Here is a 14,216-nt window from a genome sequence, read left to right as displayed (position 1 = left end):
ATAGTTTTTAAGTTAAAAATCTGTAGTTTCAAGAAAATAATCAAATGACATTCACAAACATGTTTAAGAAACTTTTATAATCTAATCATAGAAATATCCAGTTAGTAAATTCATTTGGTGAACCACTCAATTGAAAATAATGACTCGAAAAATAAAATAGTGCTTAGAAAAAAAATCTTTAAGATTTTATATTTTATGCCAACAAATGAGGAAATCTAGAGTAATTTGGTAGATGATTTTTTTTTTCTTGTTGCTATCTCCAGTAAAGTGTACCAATATAATGAAAATAGAAGTAAAATATTCAGGAATGTTAAAATCCTTTGAGAGGTTTGACTATTCCACAGTAAATTACCCAAAAGAAAAGTTAAATATTTTATGATGTATTCTGTTGTGTTTATTTGATGACTGTATTTTCATTTGTTTACTGGGTGGACATAGTAGAGTCCTCAATTTGTATTAATGACAGAAAACTTCAACCTTGAATATCAGCTTACCTTAAACAAAGGCAGGGGAACAATATAGTAGCATGAAAATATCTTTATATTGCTATCAACTAAATATTCAGTTAGAAAGAGTTAAAAATAGAAGCTAACCATAAATTACTACAATGAAGAATAATTTAATTATTTTGTCATTTTTCTGGACAAATAATAGACATAGAAGAATAACTTTTTAATTTAAATTCTATAAAATATCACTGCATTAGATTTGGAAGATATTTCATTATTAATATTTTCATATCTACATTAGGGGTCATAATTACCAATAACCCATGAAATATCAAAAATATATTATTTTTTAAATATTGTATTTTATTTATACTGTATTGTAACATCTAAAATCTACCTTTCTAGATAAATAGGCTCTCAGTTCTAGATTGACTAAGTTAAATCTTATCATACTTTAATGGGTATATAAATTCAGACATCACCTGAATGAATGTTCTGAAAAAATACAGAAAGAAAACACCTGAGACAGAAGGCTGTAGGAACAAAACTAGAAAAAGAAATCATATAAATTGTCAGCATCCAAAAATGTTGTTCAGTGTTTTTGACAAGCAGGTCAGTGACAAATGCTCACCTTTTGCCTTTTAGACTTAAAAATACATAAAGTCAGCAAGTTGGCAGTTCTTAGTGCTATGTAATTCAGCGAGGAACCAGGAGAAATGCAATTTCTTATCTGTTACATTACGCTTCACAATTTCAGAAAATCTTGGAATACTTGAGTCTGACCTTTATACTCTCATTGTTATAGGACCATAAAAAAATGTTTTTAATGTTTTGGTTGATTCTTAAAATAATTAGTAATTTTATAGTAATTTAGCAGATATAAGACACTCTGAAATTCAATTTATTTATTCAGATATTGCTCCACTTTTCTCCACATAAAAATGTCTACTGTTTTGTAACTTATTGGAAATATTTATCAAGTATTTAATGTAGCAAGCAGAAAAACCTTCAAAATTGCCAGATGAAGTAATAAAAACAAGCTAGAAAATTCCATACTCTAACTTTGTTGAAATCTCTATATATCTTTATTCTCTAAGATAGAAATTTTAGAGAATAGGTGGGACAAACAGAGAAGCTCTATATGTGTAACATAATATGGTGACTATGGGCTACTGAGCAATCAAAAATATCACTAGTTCAAAATGAATTGTGCTTAAATAAAAATACATACCAAATTTTAAAAACTTAGTAATGAAAAAAGTGTATAAGTCTCATTACTAATTTATGGTAATTAAATGTTGAAATGATAATATTTTGAACACATTTAACTAAATAACATATATTATTAATTTTTTTTCACTTTTTATTAGGCAACTAGAAAATTTTAAACAATATATATGGTTTTTATTTGTTGCTCTTATATTTCTATTGGGCTGTGTTGCTCTACAGAATACTAAGTTCTTCCATTTACCAGTCCCTTTGATATTATAAACTAAGTTCCACAATGAGAGATAAGTCATATCAGGATGGGGCAGCCAACTGACCAGTCAGTTATTTTTCTCCCAGCTTGGAGGATGATTCGTAGCCGGCTTACTCTAATGGCATCTTTCCAGTTACTATAACTCAGAAACAATAATCAAGCAGAATGAGGTGTTTCCATATTCCAGTTTTGCTTTTCTACAAAGCTTAAAAAATTATCTGTTTATTTGTCTGTATGAAACACTTCTGTCTTTTCTTATATCCAAGAGGTGAGATTGTACTTGCCCATAATAGATGTGAAATAAATGTGTTAAATGAATGTCCTCAAGTTCCATTCCCTATTTTATTTGAAATGTTATATGTTTATTTCCTTATTTGATTATTTCTGCCTCTCCTCACTAGAAAGTAAGTTCTCTAAAGGCAAGGACTTGGTTTACTCTGATAATTGCTATCATGTATCTTTAGAAACTAGAATAGTGCCTGACACGAACTGATGCTCAAAAGTATGTGTTGAATGAATGAAAGAAAATCCTTTGAGAAGAACTAGAAAGAATGAAGAGTCAGGTCCAGATGGCAAGGCAAATACCCTTCTCTTTTTATTTTTCCATAATGATATTTTATTTCCCAAGTCATACTAGTTAAGAAGATAGCCCTCCAACTTTTCCTTCTTCGTAGCAGGATTTTTCTTCTTCTTTTTTCAGTCATCTGCTCTCTAATCAAATATCCTATGTCATATTTGCATGTTTAAGGGTCAGAAGATAAATGTCACTTAAGGCAAAGCACTTTTCCAGGAGGTTACCAAATTGCTGTTCTCATGTGAATAAAGTTGTCTCGACTTTGTTCCATCTCTGCTCCATTTTAGGCCAGATTTCAGTTGAACAAAGACAACTTCTTTTAAGAGATATCCATAATTATTAAACAAGATTTTCTTGAAAGAACTCTTGAAGTTCTTCACAAAATTATCAGTGGTATACTTAGGATGACTGGGAGAAAGGGCAACTGCTGTGAAGACCATACCCACTATCAAGAAGTGTAACTAGATCAAAATAAATAATGTATATTCATTTCTAAATATGTTATATTTTATTATGTATGTCTGATATTAAAAGCCTCATATCTATGGATAAAGAGGTTTTATTAATTTTCATCATGTCACAGACTGAATCAAAGACAAAATTATTTTTTAAAAAGAGAGCAAAATATACAAAAAAGGCAAAAGCACTCTTATGGAACTAAGAAATTGTTTTTAATTTGAGAAAATAAAACTTCTTCAAAGCCCTAAAAACTTTGCTATCTATCAAAAAAAAAAAGACAGAATTGTTCACCAATCACTTTTAAAAAATGACAACTTTTGGTAGAATAATCAATCATAAAATATAAGACCAAGAAAATTTCTAGTGAGAGTGTCAAATGCTAAGGGTTAAATCTTTATTTAGTTCTGAATTGTCAGTATGACAACTAACGTGATTTACTCAAAATGCAGTGCTTTAAATTCAATAGTAATGTTACTAAGATGTTTTAAAGAAAGAAAATAATCTTATTATGTATGCAGCTGCATAATGAGTGTATATGCATGTAAATATACACACGCATACACATACATATACATATACATAGATATATAGAGAGGGATCATCTGCAATAAAATTGCCTTTTCAACTTTCTTCACTTCTCTAGGCCCATCCTCTAAAATTCAAATACTAAAGAATTTTCAAGGCCCCAAATTGGATGAACTCTTACATTTCAGTTCATACTAAAATAAAAATTTTAGAATTATTGGTTGGCAAAAGCTGAACTAAAATTTTCTACTAAAATAATAAAAAGAGTGAGTTTTCCAATGGCAGTTGAAATGATTTTACCAATAATTATACTGTCCAGATGAGTGGCACACAAATAGCTGACCCATGGAAGGAGATGATGGATTATTTAAGGGAAAAACTTCTCTCCGAGTGAGTTCTTACAACCAGTAACAACGTAGAATGCACCTTTCTGTACAGACTTTTCTTATTTGATGCACTTATCTGGTAACAGTGCAGTTTGGTGGAAAAAGCACAGTATATGTATACTACTCTTAGCTTAACAAACAATTAGTTTGTTAACATGAGCAAGTTACTTCACCAATATGCATCTCTGGTTTCTTATCTGAAATATTATTGGGACAATATAAGTTTCTTAAAATTAATTTTAGACTTAAATATCTATGGAAAAAAAACAAGTAAAAATAAATAAAAGAAAACAGAACAAAAAACAGTAAACCACCTTTTTGCCATAGATGTTTAAGAAGTTATTTAAGGGCTACCATGGATATTTTAGAAGATATGTCCTCAAGTTACAGTGTCTTTGTTTATTTAATTGCTTATTCTCTGGCATGATTCTCCTTATCTTTCTTATTATAGAAATAATACTCATTTAATAATTAATTTTAGTCCTTTTTCTAATTAGAAAATTAAAATAGAAGCTTAGGTTAAAAATATAGCAGTTATATGAATAATTCTATGCCCATAGATTTTATAACCTACATGTAATGGACCAATTCTGTGAAAAACAGAAGCTGTAAAAACTCACACAGGAAGAAACAGATAATCTGAATAGGTCTATATATACTATATATTCCTTCAACTTTGTTTTTTTCCTCCAATATTGTGTTGGCTCATCATATAAACTTTAGAATTAATTTTTAAATATCCATGAAACAACTGAGATTTTGGTTAGGATTACATTGAATTTATAGATCAAATTGGGAAGAACTCACATTTTGACAATACTGTCCTCCTTTTCATAAATTTGGAATGTTTCTCTTTTATTCAGTACTTCTTTAATTTCATTCACCAAAGTGTTATAATTTTCTTTTAAATATTTTGTTAGATTTATACCTTTCCATTTCATCTTTTTAGATGCTAATGTAGATAGTATTATGTTTTTAATTTCAAATTCCACTTGTTTATTGCTAATGTATAGGAAAGTGACTGACTTTTATATGTTAATTTTGTATCTGGCAACCTTGCTATAATTATTTATAATTTCCAGAACTTTTTTCATTAATTTTTCAGATTTTTTACATAAATAGTTATGTCGTTTGCAAACAAAAAGTTTTATTTCTCTTTTCTCAATCTGTATACCTTTTCTTTACTTTGCCTGTCTTATTTTGTGAATATTTACAAATTGATTCTAAAGTTTATAAGAAGAGATGAAAGATCCAGAATAGCCAACAAAATGTTGGAGAAAAAGAAAATCAAAACATTAGGGCATTGGAAACAGAATAGACAAGGAGATGAATGGAACAGAATAGAAAGAAGAGAAATAGATCCATATAAATGTGCAATCAAATAATCTTTGACAAAGGAGCAGGCTAATACAATGTAGGAAACATAGTCTTTCCTGGACTATGTTTGCTGGAACAACTGGACACCTACATGCAAAAAAAAAAAAAGTCAATCTAGAGACCTCACACCTGTCACAAAATGAACTTAAAATGGATCACAGACTTACCTAAGTGTAAGACACAAAACTATAAACACCCAAAACATAACATAGGGGAAAACCTATGTGAGCTTGTGTATGATGACTTAGAGACAACAAAAAAAGTACAATTCATGAATGAAATAGTTGGTAAGTTAGACTTCATTAAAATGAAAAATTTCTGCTCTACAAAAGACAATGTCAAAATAATGAGAAGACAAGCCACAACTGGGAGAAATATCTGAAAAACAAACATATGACAAAAGACTGTTATCTAAACTACACAAAGAACTCTTAAAAGTCAATAATAAGAAACAATCTAATTAGAAAATGGGTAAACACATTAACAGATGCTTCATCAAAGAAGACATACAAATTACAAATAAGCATATGAAAATATGTTCTACATCATTTCTCATAAGCAAAATGCAAATTAAAACAATGAAATACCACTACATACCTATTAGAATGGCCCAAATCTAGAACACCGACAATACTGAATGCTGACAAGGACATGGAGCAAAAGTAACTCTCATTCATAGCTGGTAGGAATGTAAAATAGTACAGCTACTTTGGAAGACAGTTTGGTGGTTTCTTATAAAACTTTCTTATAAATATATCTCTTACAATATGATCTAGCAATTACTTTTTTTTGTATTCATACAAAGGAGTTGAAAACATATCCACACAAAAACCTGCACATGGATGTTTATGGTAGCTTCATTCTTAATTGCCATGTTTAGAAGCAACCGAGATATCCTTCAGTATTGGAAGGGATAAATAAACTGTGGTACATCCTGACTATGGAATATTACTTAGTGCTAAAAAGAAATGAGCTATCAAGCCATGAAAATTATGGGGAGACTTAAATGTATACTACTAAGCTAAAAAAAAAAGCCAATTAGAAAAGGCTATATACTGTATGATTCTAACTATGATATTCTGGAAAAGGTAAAATGATGATGACAGTAAGAAGACCGTGGTTGCTAGGGCTTGGGGTTGGGAGAGATATGACCAGGCAGAGAACAGAGGATTTTTTAGAGCAATTAAAATATTCCGTATGATACTATAGTGGTACATGTTATATATTTGTCTAAACCCACAGAATGTACAACACCAAAAGTAAACTTTAATGTAAACTATAGACTTTGAGTGATTACTATGTATCAGTGTAGGTTCATCAATTATAACAGAAGTACCACTCTAGTGGAGGATGTTGATAATAGTAGAAGTAATGCATGTGTAAGGTGGAGAGTATTAGGGAAATCTCTGTACCATCTTTTCAACTTTGCTTTGAACCTAAATCTAAAAAATAAAAATATTTTAAAGTGTAGTAATTATTTATTTTAAATTTGTGAAGATTTCTTTTATTTATTAATTTCAAAGGCATAGTGCTGAGAAACTTTGTTGAAAATCTCAGCTCTGAGAAAAACTAGTTTGAAATCAAATCATTGTCGATGGAACACATTCTGCCTTTGCCTGGAGTACCTAAACCATTTGGGTCATTGAAGTAGCCTCAATTTCCGACCTCAGTGCTCAGATAAGAGAATTTTTTAGCTAATTTTTTTGTTTGTTTGTTTTTGTTTTCATAGCCTTCCTCATTTTATCTTAACTTTGTAGTTGCTAAAAAGACAGAACCCAATGTTTTCTTTTTACTATTGTTGTTAATCAAACTACGGCATTGCTAATAGAAACTAAAAATTTGTTTTTAACTAGACATGGCCAAAGCCACATAATTTGAACAATTACTTCTTCCTTACTAATGATATCCTCAGCCCTGTTTTTGTTTTTTTTTTCTGTCTCCTGAATGAAACTACTGTGATAAACAAACTAGAGCTATTTTGTGTTTTTCCAAGTTGTTCCTTAGAAATAATCATTAGACACAAACACAAGCCCTATTAAAAGTCCCTTCCCACACTCCTTTTTAGTTATCTGCCCTGCTGTTTCTCATGGACAGTGTTCTTCAATGTTTCAGAAAATTAAATAAACCTAACTTCGTATTACTGCAAGTGTATTCCTGGTGGTATTTATCACATAAGCTTTCTCGACATGAAAAAGTATAACTTTAAACATGGTGAAAGACATTTGTTGATTGACTCTTCAGTAAAAATTTTCTTCCTCCTGTCAACACTTTTTTATCTGCCCATTCTTGGCTACATGGCTTGAGTGGAAATGATTAACTACAACAAACCTCCTTGGCTAATGAGATTTGTTTAAAATCAAGAGAAACAAGTAATATCTAAGATTTAAAGAGAAAGCAGAAGAAATGCTCTATTTTCTCTTGGATTGTGAAGTGTAAAAATATGTGGTGTGAATATGCTCTAATGGTTTTGTTGTCCTGGAGGAGAATCTGGAACTCTGGTGTGGAATCTGACACTATCAAAGCATAGTGAAGAGACAGAGACATAAAGTCCTAGGGCAGACTGTGTGAACCCCTGGATCCAATGTTGCTGGCCTCTAACTTTTCAGATAAGTATACCAATAAAGTTTCTTCTTTATTTAAGCTAATTTGAAGTTTTTCTTTGTTTCTTTGTTTGTTTTTAACTGAATTAAAAAAAAAAAACTTCTGTTATAATTACACATGTACTCTGACCTAAAGACATAGAGAATACGGTAAAAATTCAGAGGAAATATCAACTTTGCTGATTGCATATGCACTATGGCAGAATAAGACCAATTAAAGACTAGTCTTTTTCCACTAACACTGGCTCATCCACATGGCAAGGAGAAGACATAATAGTCTAGAAGTTGTATGTTTGACAGTGTTCATTAATAACAGCAGAATGAGATCTCATTCTCTTCATGTGGCCAGTCTCTAATAGAAAATAAAATGAAAAATATTAACCCTGAAAGTATTAAAAGCCTTGATTGTTACTTTGGAAAAGAGAAAATAGAATAAAGTCCTAATAATTGTTTTTCAGTTTTGAGGGGTCTAAATAGTGAGAGAAAGTACAAACTGTTCTCATCCTCCAAAGAAAAAGACACTTGGAAATTTTATAAATGCTAAAATCTGTAAGCCTCAGAAACCTAAGTGGTAATTCACAGCCTATATCTTATGAAGCAAGAACTAATAGTAAAAATTAAAGCTAAATTATTTTATTTATTAATTCCATTTCAAGCATGTACATAATTTATTTCACTCCATGAAGCATATATAATCATTATCATTTTGATTGTATACACAGGAACCTGAAGTGGTAGAGAGCAACTTGCCCGATAGTATCCAATTATACTTTAAAAGGCAAACCCGAGATTTGAACCCATTTTTCTCACCTGTCAGAGAACATATACCTAACTACTAGCTACGTTTCATTACTAAAATCCAAATAATTTTATTCTCAGCCTGAAGATCCTGAACATCTCTAAAGATAGAATTGAAGAATCAGTTTTCTCTTTAAGGATGTTATGAACAACAACAAAAAAGCAATAAAATCTTTGTCAGATACTTAATTCTATAAATAATATTATTTTACTATTTTTTTTGCCTGTCTTTTCTTCTTATATATGTGTCTAAGGAAGCTGGAAGGCCTTTATTCAATAATAAATATCAACTCTTACTATCTTTTAGGCACTAATATTTGTACTGATAATACAACTTCTCATGGAATTTACACTTTGAAACAGGTATTGAGTAAGTTAAATAACAATTATATAACATTAGAAGCTATTTAAAACAGCGATCCTGAGAACAGGATAAAAAAATGACAGGGATAGAGATGGTAGTGCTATTTTGTTAGGATGGTGAGGTAAAGGAATCTGAAAATATAAAAACTGAGAAAAAACAAGTGAAATGAGAAAGAAAGTCATTTAAAAATCTAGAAGAGCACTTCAACTTAAAATAATAAGGACAAAGATTTTAGGTGAGAATAACTTGATAGTTTGAAGGGACAGCATAATTCCAGTGGTTAAAGAGAAATTAACAATATGTAGAGGTAAGAGATGAGGTTGGAAAAGTGGATAATATCATCTGTGTAATGAGACTCAGATTACGCACAACTTTGTAAGACATGCTAACATATTTAGATTTTTTTCCGGGGTTTTGTGGAAAGGGGACTGGACAATTCAGTTAAGTGTGCCAATAAATTCCAAGTTTAATAATAACTTTAAAAAAATGAGTTGGCATTACAATCATTTCTATAAAAAATCATATATTGAGTATAAAAAATGTAAATGCTGTAATGTTTTCTTAAAGCTTATTTGCCATTTTCTACCTTTACTTTAAGCCTCGTTATAGGTATCTATATGATGCTGCTCAAGAATTATCCAACATTGATGAAATGCATTGTGATAATCTGCTTCCAAGATGAATCCCCATGATCCCCAACTCCTGATATCCATGCCCTGTGTTGAGTGCTGGTTGGACCTAGTGACTCATTTCTAACTAATAGAATAAAGAATTAATGGTTTCTGACTCTAAGACTAGTGCACACGAGGCAGTGTGGTATCTTACTCTCTTTATCATTCCTTCTGTGAGAAGCCAGCTGCATGAAGAGGCCTACAAAGAAAGAAATTGAAGCATCTGTCAACTTCCATGGTTGTGAGTGTAGATGTGGATCCTTTAGCTCTTTCAGACAACTGCTACCCTCCTAACAACTTAACTGTAATCTCATGAGAGAGCTGGAGCTAGAAACACCCAACTAAGCCAGTTCTAGGATATGATTGTCAGAAACTTTATGAGATAATAAATGATTCTTTTAAGTAACTACATTTTTGGATAGTTTGTATAAGCAATAGATAATTAATATAATTGTGTGGTCTAAAAAAAGTTGATGGTATGACTACAAAATCTTTTGTTAAGATCTTAGAAAGTTCAAAAGTGATGTCTGAAAGTACTGTGCAGTCAGACAAAAGACCCTTAAAGATTGTAGTGGCTATAATTCACAGATCCTCTCAATAAAAAGAAAAATGGGCTTCTAAGAATTATAAGGGTATCGTTTCTTTGGAGAAATATGTTAGAAAAAGACTTATTTCAAAGAAATCTATTGGTATGTTTTTATTGAGTGGGATGGACACAAATGAGATTCATAGAATATCTGCAAAATTTTAAAAGATTTCCATATTTGGAAAGATGCTAGCTTTAACTGAAAGAAATGGAAACAGTCTAAAATGAAAGGAGTCATTTAGACATCCAAAATTCTATAGGTAGAAAGTAGACTGTGAAATTGTTCAGCTGTGAACACATACTAACTTTCATGAGAAAGAAATATGGGTCAAAAGATGGATCAAGATCCATGAATAGTCATTTTCAGGTATAAGTAGAAGTGAATTACAACCAAAAAACTTCTAACATCAGACTTGCTTTCTAATTTACCATCTATTTTAATAACTTGACTTAATTAACAATGAAAATATTGTTTCCTAATCTTCAATAGCCATTTTATCTCTTTCAACAATTTAAGTCCTCATGGTTTAATAACCAATGGAAAATTTAGAGCTCTGTTAATCTAACATTTGTCTAAAAGTTCACAGCTTATGAACCCACAAAATTAAGATTAACATTGTCAGTATAAATGTCAGCATAAGTTAAGTTAAAGGAATGGCCTTTTGACTTCACTATGGGCACATTCTTTAAGCTAATATACAATTCTATTAATCTCTATTAAACATTTTTCTCAATTATATAAGGAGATTATATTTTTGTTATGAGAATTAAATAAAACAAAATATGTAAAAGACTTAGAAGACCCACATGTTGCTCAAAGCATAGCTACTCAAATTCTTGAATATGTGAAATTCTTCCCTTTAACTTTCCTGAATGTTCAAAACAAAATGACAAAAAAAAAACAAAAGAAAACAAACAAAATAAAAACTATATATCATACCAAAACATTTTACTATTTAAAGAGAGAAAGGAGAAAAAAATAAAACATATAAATAAAACATATATAAGTAATATATAAATAATTGCCAACATTTTGAAACACCAAAACTGGAATGAATGAGTATTCAGTAAAGAATATGAGGCAAGTACATTATATACTTCATCTTCATAAAGAGATAAAATGTCAATTACATATTGATAGAAATGTCCATGTGATTTTTCAGTAACATTATTAATAAAGACTTACTCTTCTCTTGTTTATTTATTTTTTAAAATAATGTCCTTGCACATATAACTAAAACCCAGTCCTTTATTTTGGTTAAAATTCAGTCCCTTATTTGGTTGATTAAAGATGGCTACAGATTGGTAGACATGGCTCTACGTGTCCTCCTTTTGAAATTTGGCAGGTTCTCTGCTGTTATGACAAACAGCATAAAGTGGAGGTGATACTGCACTTGCTTCCAGATCCTGGCCTTCAGACACTTGGTATTTTCTTCTTCCTCTCAGAACACTTACTCTTGGAATTCTGAACTGCCAGGCAAGCAGTCCAATTATTCTGAGGTTATCATACCGAGGGCACCATGAGAAAAGACCACGTAAAGAAACTGAAAAAAAAAAAAAGACCTGAGACCACTTTAAAAGAGATGCCTAGCCAGTCTCCAAGCTGTTGAGTTATCCTAAATGAGATCCTGTACATTGTGGAGTAGGCAAGTCTTTTTCTGTATGCTCTGCCTAAGTTCTGAGCCCACAAAATATAAGGAATAATAACAAAATGGATGTTGTTTTCAGCCACTAAATTTAGTGATAGTTTATTGTGTTATAATAGAAAACCAGAGCACTGACGATGATAAAGTCTGCAGTCAGTTATTAGTGAATATCAAGCGCCTATTTAGGGTGTTTTCTTAATAATAACATCTCATCTCCAAAAGGAAGACAGTGTATGTAAGTCATAAACATATCCTAAAATTTGTGATTAAGTCACAATTCCAGCAGCATTATTTGGAAAGCAAAGGAAAATTAGCAAAACTTAAAACAAATAGGAATACTGAAAGGTCTTTAGGAGTCTAGCCGTCCTATTACCTGTGTGGGTTGGTTATACAAGAGATAAGATAAACACTTTAAAATGTCCTGCCAAGCTCTATATCCATCAAATATGGTGATAGCAATTTATCTAAAATATCTTTGATTAGAAGCCGTTCAGCCAACAAATACATTTACTGAGCATCTGCATTATGACAAACACCATTAAATGTAATGGGGAAAAAGAACGAAGAAAGAGTACCTGACCTCATGGAATATACATCTAATCAAAGAGACAGACAAAGAAATAAAAGACAAGGAAAAATAATTTTAGAATAAATAAAAACTAATAAATAAATTAGGAAGATTAGAGATTACTGGGGAAAAGACTACTTTAGGTAGAGCAGTCGGGGAGAGTTTCTTTGAGCACATGTTGTGTAAAAGGAGACTTAAAAATTAGATGGACAGAAGGTTGTGGGCACATTTAGTGGCACTAGGGTTCAACATGTACATTTTCACTGAAATGAAAATAATTTTACATATTCTTGCAACCAAGAAAAGGCAAATGTGATTGGAGAAGGAGATAGAGGGGAATTTAGTGACTCAGCAGAGGAGGATCATGCTCAACAGTGTAGATCATAGTGTGAATGTTAAATTTTATTCTAAAAGCTTTGTGAAACAACTCGAACTTTTAAGTAGTGAAATAATGTGATGCAACTTACCTTTTAAAAAGATCACTTTTATTGACACATAAAAAATTAAAGCAAATCAACAGGAATATAATCAATAGGACTTGCTAATGAGAGAAAGGGGGCAAGAACAATTGTCACATAAACAGAATTACTAATATAGTTACAAATATAAATTGCTGTTATTAATAATAAATGATTACTCAAATTCCTGGCTTCAAGTGAGTGGTAGTGAAATTTATTGAAATGAGCAAGAAAAAAGTAGAGAGAAGCAAAAAAAAGTCAAGAGCTTAAGAGGTTTTATAAGAGGTAGTTGTCTGTGAGATATGCAATTATAGAAAAACAGATAGTTAAGGAGATGCCTGTGCAGAGAAAATAGAATTGTTGAGTCATCACCATAGAGATGACATTGGAATTCTTTGGAATCAAAGAGATTACTGAGAAGAAGTACAGAGAAAGAAATGAGTAACAGGCCCAAACCCAAATCCTGAGGATATCAATTAAGGATTTGGTTTAGGATAAGTGGCGGGGGGTGGGGGGGTGGGGAGTAGTGGGAAGAAAAGACTTTTGTAGAAGCCAAGAAAAGAAAGTATTTCAAGAAGAAAAAGACATTCATTAAGTCCTGTAATAAAAATGTTATTGATAACCTTGACAAAAGAAGATTTAGCGGAAGGTTGAGTGGTAAATCTAGATTTCAAGGAGAAAAGAGATAAAATCGGGAGATGAAGATATGAAAGCTCTTTGTGGAAACATCATTTATGATGTCCATCAATAAGGGGGCCATATAAATGCTTCTGTAACTAACTGGAAGGGATGTGCAGTTCACAGAACAAATACAAATTATTAGAATATGTTTATGTTTCTGGGAATGATTAAATAGAAAAGATTCTCAAGGGAGGAAATAAAAAGTATGACCAAAAGAGTTAACTTCTTGAAAAGGAATTGGATTCAGAAATGCTGGGATGGACTGTTTTTGATAAGAACAGTAGTACTCTAAATTGTACTAAAAGAGAAAAAGAAGATAGTTCTGCGATAGATAAATTTGTAGATTTGGTGGTAGAATGCTGAGGGAAATTGCTTCTGATGGCTTCTACTTTTTCAGTTAGTTAAAAGATGAATATTTAGCCCAGACTACAGGTGAATAACATTAGGATTAGAAGAGAGAAGAAGGTAAATCTTGCAGCATGAGAACATGAGCTCAACAAGAAAGCACTGTAAGAGATGGGCAGTTTTGAGTACCTGTTTCAAATATGTAATATGAAATAATTTAGGTCAGCTGAGTTATTTTCTGTAGTACTG

Source organism: Pteropus medius, unplaced genomic scaffold (assembly GCF_902729225.1).
Source record: "Pteropus medius unplaced genomic scaffold, Ma_sr-lr_union100, whole genome shotgun sequence".
Taxonomy (NCBI): Eukaryota; Metazoa; Chordata; class Mammalia; order Chiroptera; family Pteropodidae; genus Pteropus; species Pteropus medius.
The sequence above is the reverse complement of the archived record's forward strand: the minus strand, read 5'-3'. Positions refer to the sequence as shown.